Source organism: Cupressus sempervirens, chromosome 7 (assembly GCF_028749045.1).
Source record: "Cupressus sempervirens isolate cs-2001-9-10 chromosome 7, ASM2874904v1, whole genome shotgun sequence".
Classification (NCBI taxonomy): domain Eukaryota; kingdom Viridiplantae; phylum Streptophyta; class Pinopsida; order Cupressales; family Cupressaceae; genus Cupressus; species Cupressus sempervirens.
Genome location: NC_143124.1, coordinates 100,575,184 through 100,584,919, shown reverse-complemented (window position 1 = coordinate 100,584,919; position 9,736 = coordinate 100,575,184). Strand labels below are relative to the sequence as shown.

Below are 9,736 nucleotides of genomic sequence, written 5' to 3'. Positions count from 1 at the left end.
ATATTCTTCTGATAAAAATAAAACATAAGCATAATTTTTTTGTTTATTGTTGAACTTAGTATGTTTTAGAAAAATAAAATAATTGAATGTGTGCATAGCGTATATTATTTAAGGATGTGTTGATTCAAAAATATTTTTAAAATTTAAATTTCATCTTTTCTATTTGTTTTTATTTTCAATTTATTTATTTATATAATTCAGAAAGGAGCTGAAAATTTGGCCTATTTTTTAATGGATGTGACTAAGCTTATTCTCAATTATTAAAAAATAAAAAATACAGTAGTATTTTTATCTTTTTGTACTTGTTTTATCAGAAACTTTGCTCGAATTTTTTTTCTCCTCATTAGAAGGAGAGAGACGGATCAATCCTCTCTCTGCTTTTGAGAGTCCAGTTTTGTCTCTCGCAATATTATCCTTTTATTTGCCCAAAGAAAGAAGCAGTAATTGCATCCTTCACTTTCCCCATACTGGAAGGAGGCTGCAGTGGCAATATACAGGCCGTGACCTACTCCAACTCAAACTCACTCCATTCTTCCTCCAAACATCGCCATCGCTTCCGAGCTTCACAGAGCAATTTTTTTTAATACCCATCCTTCCATTTATGGCTTCACCTTCGTCATCTCACCAGCAAAATGCTTTCTCTAGAATCGAACCTGACAGCAAGACAAGAAAAGTAGAACAATCTTCCAGACTATTTGATGTGTTCATCAACCACCGAGGCCCGATGTCAAACAGACATTGGCTACAAAGCTTTACAGAGCTCTTGAGAAGGAGAATATCAGGGCATTTCTTGACTCAGAAGAGAAAGAACTTGGAGCTTCCTTTCCTTCCACTATTGAGACTGCCATTCTCTCCGCTTCAGCACACATTGCCATCTTTTCCAAAGGATATGCACATTCCACCTGGTGTCTCACTGAGCTGGTTCTCATGTCACAAAGTAAGGCCAAAATTATTCCCATGTTTTATCAAGTGGAGCCATGGGAGCTCCGACATGTCGAAAAAGGAGTATATGCTGAGGCGTTCAGTAAATATGAAGAGAAGGGCAGATATCTCGACAAGCTGAAAGAGTGGAAGAAAGCCCTGCAACAAGTTTCATTTACCACAGGCTATGAGGTCAAGGATTCCGAGTAAATTTTATGCCTATTTCCGATGTACTTGGCATATCCATTTTTATATCTTTTCATTTTTCGATCAGATTAATTAGAATTTTCTTCCTCATAGTGATAGAATTCTCCTCTCTGTCGCAGTTCTAGTGACTGCAGAGAAATAGTGCCCGCTGTGGAAAAAAAAGTACAGAGGACTAAACATTTGCATGTCGCCAAATGTCCAGTAGGACTTGATAAGATTGTAAATGATTTTGAAAGAAGGTGCCTTCGAGATCTTGTTCAAGATTTTGAAAGCCAGTGTCGAATGAACAAATCAGGAGATAAAAAACCCAATGTTGTTGGCATTTTTGGTATGGGCGGAGTTGGGAAGACAACTCTCTCCAAAGAGTTGTATAACCAAAATAGATTTAAGTACTCAACAAAAAGTTTTCTGTTTGATGTTCGGGAAGCCTCTGCCAGTGGTAAATTACCTGCATTGCAAAGTGATCTCCTTAAAAAAATCTTCTGTGAAGATCACAATTTTGTAAGTATCGAGGAAGGGAAAAGCCGTCTGAGGGATTGTTTCCAAAGGAGCCCGCCCTCTCTGAGCTTCTTGGTTGTTTTGGATGATATCGATCACGTGGACCAGTTAGAAGCTCTAATACCCCTGGATTTATTAAATAAGTTTGATAATTATCTGGCTGTTATTACAACCCGTGATGTAGGGGTTCTCATAATGGCCGGTATTGAAACTGCTTACCATTTGAAAGGTTTAAATGAAAAAGATGGGAAAGAATTGTTCTGTAGGCATGCGTTCCGCCAATCCCATCCATGTAGTGGATATGAAGATCTTGTAAAGGCCTTTGTAGAGGTGTGTGGAGGCTTGCCTCTGTCACTACAAGTTCTGGGCCGGCATGTTTTTGGCAGAGATTTGCGATATTGGAAGGATGAATTGAGAAATTTGAGTAAGACGCTGCCAGGAGATGTGAAGAGGAGACTGAAGATAAGCATTGATTCATTAGATAATGAAGAGAAACAGGTTTTCATGGATGTGGCATGCTTTTTCATTGGAAAGTCGGCGACTATGGCCAAGAGGATATGGGAAGCGTCTGGATGGAGCTCTCACCATGCTTTGGAAAAACTAAAAGATAAATGTCTTCTGGAGGAAAAAGGAATAGATAAAATAGTTAACTTCCCAGTAAGTGGAGGTGCCGCGAGAGGACCTTTCCTGGGAGTCAAACTGAAGACTAGGGATGACAGGTTTCATTTGAGAATGCATGATCACCTGAGAGACTTAGGAAGAGAAATGGCAGATGAACTGAACCATCCTCGTCGTGTGTGGCAACCCCAACACCTGCAATCTTTGGTAAGCTTGCCACTCCAAAATATCGGTTTCTTATTTACATTTAAATTTCAATATTTACTAAGCCGCATTCTATATTAAATGCAGGAATTAAAGGGATTCCAAAACATCCTTGCTCAAACCAAAGGCAGATGTTTCCAGTCAATTTGGGATGAATCCATGGGTTGTAAAATTACATACTTTTTAGGGGAGTCGGAATATGGTTCCGATATTTGCCCGCTCTGGCTTCAGCTTGACTACCCTAGAGAGCCTAGACCAAGAGCCAATACAAACGCAAGCTGCATTCCTTCATGGATTCCTCTTCAAAACTTGCAGTGCATTGGTATAAAAAATGGATGTTTCCAAAGACTATGGCAGAGAGATGTGCAGGTATTTTGTCCCTCTGCATCGAAAATTAAGCCTTCAATAATGATATACTTAGATCTGTATTATGTGATGACAGTGTCTTGACTACTGGGTACCGCCAATGTTAAAAATAATTTTATTTTGATTATCATGCACCCTCCCATTTAAAAGAGCTGCGCATTCTTAGAACCTATCTGAAAGAGTTTCCAGATTTGTCAGGAAAGTCAGACGATATTGAAGATGTAGTATTAAGTTTTCAGGAATTTGAAATGGATGTATGGTTTTTATTAGGATCTCTAGGAATGAATCCCCGTAGTTTGTCTATGACGAGCTCGAGATTTACAGGGGATACTGCAGAGGGTGCCTGTTTTGAGTCTTCGTATATCAATGATTTCAAACCCATTCTGAAGGGGGAACTGGTTTTCAATAATGAGGGGTGGTCTAGAACAACAATTGGCAGCGATGAAAACATACACATGAAGTGGTCCAGAACAATAATGAAGGAAGGGGAAAATCTAGAGATTAAATGGTGGAATCTTGTAACAAAGATTTTAATTACTGGCATTTGCTGTCAACGTCTACAATCTCTAAAAATTTGTTATATGGAAAAACTTGTTGAAGTGGACATAGCAAGGATACAGACGTTGAATTTTCTCGACATTACCGGCTGTAAAAAATTTAAAAGATTATCACTGGCACCAGATCTCATAAGACTATCATATTTGTACATTAAAGAATGTCCTGAATTTGAGGAGTTGTAAGGTCTGGCCAGACTAACCTGCTTGGAGGAAATCGAGATTGACAATTGTGAGAAGCTTCAGAATATTATGCTGCCAATGTCACTGACCAGGTTGTGCGTAAGAAATTGCAGATATTTGCAAAGAGTAGTAGGAACTGGTGATATTTCAAAGCTTGAGAGGCTGGTTATTGAAAAGTGCCCCGAGCTTGAGGAGTTGCCTAGTTTTAGCAGAGTGAGCTGCTCGGAGGATCTCAACATTGAATACTGTGACAAGATAGAGAACATTACTCTGCCAGCAGCATTCATCCAGCTGTCTGTACAAAGGTGCAGAAGTTTGCAAAGAGTAGAATTAACCAGTGATCTGGCAAAGGTTACACGGCTGAATATTTATGATTGCCCAGAGCTTGAGAAGTTGCCTAGCTTTTGCTGCTTGGAGCAAATCAATATTGAATACTGTGACAATATAAAGAACATTACACTACCAGAGACACTCATCGAGCTGTCCATACAGAGGTGCAGAAATTTGCAAAAAATAGTAGTAACCGGTGAGCTTACAAAGCTTAGACAGCTGAATATAAACGAGTGCCCCGAGCTTGAGGAATTACCAAGTCTTGCCAGACACCCCTGCTTGGAGCATATAAAGATTTACTACTGTGGGAAGCTAGAGAACATTATACTGCCGGCAACACTCATCAGCTTGTATGTAGGAAGTTGCACAAAATTGCACATAGCAGTAAGTGGTGATCTTAAAATGCTTACACAGCTAAATGTTGACGAGTGCTCTGAGCTCGAGGAGTTGCCATTTCTTTGCAGAGTGAGCTCCTTGGAGGAAATTATTATTGAATCCTGTGAAAAGTTACAGAATATGACGTTGCCAACAACACTCATCAGTCTGAATGCACGAAGTTGCAGAAATTTGCAACGAGTAGGAGTAGATGGTGATCTTACGAAGCTGAGACAGGTGTTCATAAAAGAATGTCCTGAGCTCGAGGAGTTGCCATTTCTTGCCAGAGTGAGCTGCATGGAGGAAATTGATATCGACTCTTGTGAAAAGCTAGAAAACATTACATTGCCTGCAACACTTCACAGTCTGTCTGTGAAGTGGTGCAGAAATTTGCAGAGTGTAGCAGTGAATGGTGATCTTACAAAACTTAAACTGCTAAGCATTGAAAATTGCCCTGAGCTTGAGGAGCTACCAAATCTTTACAGAGTTAGCTGCTTAGAGAAAATTGTCATTGAGTCTTGTGAGAAGCTGCAATGGTTGTCAGGGATTGAAGAGTTGTATGCATCAGAGTACTTGAAACTTGGTTATTGCAGCAATGCAGTTATACGAAGTTGCATTTATAAGTTAAAGGTAATAATTCAGAATGATTTGAACATTTCACACATTTTTCATACATTTTTAGGCTTAATTTTTGTTTAGCATGTGATTTCAATACTGTTTTATATAGACAATCATAAGTATCATATTTTTCATCAATTAAGTCTAATCTACGTGTAATTTCTAGATAAAGAATCGCTAAACTGTGGATCTAATCTATCATAAATAACCTTTTTTCTTATTGTGAACATTTACACTTGCAAGAAAGATGCCCATAATTGACTTTCAGCTTTCCTTTGTCATTTATTTGTTGTGTTGTTTTAAGATAGTGTGTATTGCTGTGAGGCGCTTCAATGATCTGTAAATGAATTCTTATTACTGTGTATTAACTGAGACCATTGTTTTCTATTTTTTAGAATGTTCCAAGTGAACTGGATATGATTGGAAGAGCAGCGGATGGAGTGGTTCCATGTTTAAATGAAAAACTGTTTTGTGATGAAAATATTGGCGTTCATGAAGTCACTGAAATTGGTACTCACAAAAATTATCCCAAGTGGTCAAAATCGAGTGCAAGTATTAGATGCTATTTGGTTGTGATTGATGGCTCTATTTCGGCAGAAGAAATAAATAAATCACTTCCACAGAATGCCTATTGCTATGATCCTGACATTGGCAATGGCCGTAGCATTGACATTCGTCAAGGAGAATGGATAATTACAATGGTAGGATGTGATTCATGCAGTTACACTGACATTGAGAATGTAGTCGGAAGGTTTGGGATAATAAAGAAGGGGTTTTGGATAGAGGTGAAGAACGACGACGACATGAGAAAAGTTTTGTGTACAGTTGTTGACCATCTACATTCTCTCTAAGGGTTTTGGGTAGGGGTGAAGAGTGATGAAAACTGAGAAATTTTTTGTGTACAACTGTCCATCTACATTCTCTATGAACTATTTTAATGAAGAAAATTAATGTTTTTCTTGATAATTATTATTATGTAGTTCAGTAAAATTCAAAAAAATTATTCATAGAATATAATTTCATGTTATTATATATATATTTGTTTATTTAACATTTGGTTATGTAAGTTTTATTTTGGTTGCTGTCACTTTGCTGGGTATATATTTTGAAGAATATTATTGTTGTAAATATGAAAGAGACAACATATGTGTTGTTGTGTAGCATAGATAACATAACAAATTGGGATTGTATATTGTTGTTATGTTAAGGATTGTTTTGTTAACTGTTTCCTTTTGGTCTTTTTACAGTCATGATTGCCAAAGTCAAGTGGTTGGTTCTGATGGAATTTCTCAATCATATTCTGAAAAGCATTTTTTCCTTTCTTTACAATTTTTATTAGGCTGTCTATGCTGCTATGGGTACTTTGGGTGTGATTGCTGCTATGGGTACTGTCTATTATTCAAAACAGGGGACAGGACATGCGGGTATGCTTCTTCTTTTTTTAATATAATTTTTGATATTTTACAGAAATTTTGAAAATAAGAGTTAGGTATGACATCGATTTTTTTAAATGAGAAATCTGAAATATGAGTCTTAAGTCATATGTGGAATGTTTAAGTTCTAGTTTGAACAGTGAAAATTAGAAAAAGTTTATAGTTTATTGTTAATCAAAATCGAATCAAAGTTTCAAATTAATTAGTCTGATAAGCAACCAGCTGATATGCAAATGAAAAATTGAAACAAAAATCAATAAGAACCTTGACTCATACACTGAATGTTCAAGTTCTAACTTGAATAGTGAGAATTAGAAAAAGTCTATAGTTTATTGTTAGTCAATTTCGTATCAAAGTATCAATATGCAAATGAAAAGCTGAAACAAAACCTAGACATCATTATGTCCGTGGCAGTAATATGCTTACCAAGAATCTAGTTACGTGTACCCATATAACCTTCCTGTCATTGATGGATATAAATATCAGAAAAAAAACTGTCAATTATTTGCTATGCAATCTAAGGCTATATATATATGATTTGAAACATGTATACAAAATGTTAGTCATGTTATTATTTTATCTTTAATTCTTTTTTCAATTTGCTTTTCCCCTGCATCTTCCCCTTAAATATTTATGGTTATGAAGATTATTATAATATTTATTAAATAAGATTCAGTTATATATATTTTTATATTAAATCTACAAGCTTTTTAAAGTGACATTAATTTTAGTTGTTAATAACAATGGAACTTTTTATTAAGTTCCGAAGCTTCTACAATGACATCAACCTTGGTAGTAAACAATTGAAAGAAATATATTTGAACAGTTTACAATTGCATTGAGTTGAAAGATGAATGAACAATAGAATTGGAATAGAAATAGACCGTTACACAAAATCGAAACTTCCTTATTTCATTTGTTGTTCTATTTTTCAGTTTTCCTATATCCACACAAAAACTGAAAATTATTCTACCCTTTTACTTTGATCCATAATTATATTTCGTATACAATTAAAAACTGAAAATTATTCTACCCTTTTACTTTGATCCATAACTATATTACGTATACAATTATCAACCGTGATCATCATGAAGAGGGTAAGAAGATTTCAAATGAGGAACTCTGGTCCTTACAAACTGTCAAATTTTCTAATTTTTAAGCTGAAAACTTGTTGTACAGTTACATTTTCTTAAAAAACTGGGGCATTTGAATCTTGATAAGGGCAGCCTAAGAAAGAATTTCACAGGGAAAGAGGAGGAAATACAATGATTTTGAAGAGCATAGAGAGGAGCTGAGGGGGACGAGAGGAGTCTTTTGGCCCTGAAGAGAGAACATTAATGATAGAGCATGAGGCATGGGAGATGAAGAGGAACGAAAATAATTTCAAAACCCATCAGCGGTAGAACGAACGGGAAGAGCTTTGGCTGCATTTTCTGAGAACGTTGACTCCAAACAAGAGAGACTAAGTAATTTGTATATAGTCTAGTTGTTAAAAAATCATTATTTTATAGTAAGTTGCAAAAGAGCTTTAGACTTGAATTTCAATTATTTTTAAAGTTAAAGTTTAGATGCTCATTCAATTTCAATTATTTTTAAAGTTAAGGTTTGGAGGCTCATTCAATTTGGGTTTGTTTTGCTTCATGGCTTAACTAGAATTATGCTAAAGTTTGGCAATGCTAAAAAATAATTATTATAGTTACATTTGAACAAAGATTAAGATTGTGATTTAAATATAAATAAACTATAAATATAATTAGGTTTATGGTTCAAAAGATTATGTATAAGATTTGAATAACTCTTCTACAAATATAATAGGTTGAGAATATTTTTCTATTATACATAAATTTTATGTTTATCTACAAGGTCTATTTCTCTTTTCAAAATAAATATATTTGACTTTATTTACTTAAAATTTATTAAATATAAGTATACTAGTAAATAAAGAAATATTATTTGAAATTAAATTAAATAAATATCATTTCATATTCCATTCGAAAATATTTGTATTAATCTTGTCAATACATTTGCCTCTAAATATTTCAATCTTTTAGAATAATGCATTAGGTTTGAAAAGGGTTTGAGGACATATCTTGTGTGCCACTATTGTAGTAAGACTATTGTATGTTGCATTTGTACTATATTGTACATTGCCAAAGTACAATGGAAATTCATAATAGATTCCCATTTGAAAAGGATCTTTAAATAACTAAAAGAACTTCAAATTATTATTTTATTTTGAAATTAATGATTTTAAAAATTAATTAAATATATTTAATTTTAAGCACAAGAATTTGAATTAATTTTTAATCCAGTTAGTTAATTAACTTTTAATTGAGGGCATGTTCTTGTAATTTGATGCTAGAAAACTTACCCCATATCATAAAACTATCTCAAAAAACTATAAAATAAGTATTCTCAAACTACCGAACCTTTTCACATAGATGACAAATCTGTCTATGATAAAGTTATCTATTAATTTCCTATTAACTTATCCTTTCAATTTTCTTATGTACAAGTACTACTAGAATATCTGCAAACAATTATATTTTTACTCTAATTAATTATCTAGCAAGTTGGAATATAGTTAAACATTATCTTCCAATCATGTCATTTATTATATAAATAAAGTATATGATTATAAAAAATAATTTTCATACAATACCCATTTTAGGTTGTTATGTGGTATTTGTTTGTCTATTTAGAGTTGTCTTCCAACCAACTAGCATATATAGTCACATCGCATTAGAACAATAGCCAAGTCAAGTTGCAATTAATGCTACTAGCACTTCTTAAAGACAATAGTGCAAGTGAATTCATAAATGCATATAATTTTGGGTGAAATTTGGATTTGGTTCATTCTTTTAAAGATATTATGTAAAGACCATAGCCTCAAAAATAACGCCACATCAACAGTATACAAAAGATGTGGGAGTCAGTCAACCAAGTCTAGAGTTAATTCCACACATCAAGCTTTTAGGATTAACCTCAAATAGAAATAATAATTACATGCAAATATAACCAATATCAAAAAATAATAGATCACACAGAAGAGAACACAAGATACTAGGATTTAACATGGTTCACTCAATCCTTGTGCTATGTCCACCAATAACAAGTCCAATATTATTATTATCTAGTGATTACAATCTGCAATCCCTTATAGCTCAATACCACTACAAGAAGCTACAATATCACCATTACATTATAAAATCCCTAACCCTAAGCCTTTTTATAGAAGCCTTTCACCGCTTCACAATTAGGGCTAGAATAAGTCGTCCAATAGAAAAATAACAACTGATGCCTTTTACAATATAATGTCTTTTTGGCTTTGGGGGCATTGTTCTTAGTGTGTGTATGAGAGAATGGAAACAAAGTGAAGGAGTGAACAAGCTAATAATAGAGAAAATGATAACTAAGTCTAAAAGGAGA

The 9,736-nt window shown here is 34.3% G+C and overlaps 1 pseudogene across 1 annotated transcript; it reads left to right on the top strand.

Annotated features, from left to right (window-relative positions):
• The first annotated feature begins 354 nt into the window (after positions 1-354).
• LOC149545689 (protein SUPPRESSOR OF npr1-1, CONSTITUTIVE 1-like) lies at positions 355-5,840 on the top strand (annotated as a pseudogene). Its single transcript, XR_016354281.1, has 5 exons — positions 355-1,127; positions 1,248-2,451; positions 2,536-2,817; positions 2,946-4,886; positions 5,270-5,840. The product of XR_016354281.1 is annotated as a protein SUPPRESSOR OF npr1-1, CONSTITUTIVE 1-like (transcript).
• Positions 5,841-9,736: the final 3,896 nt, after the last annotated feature.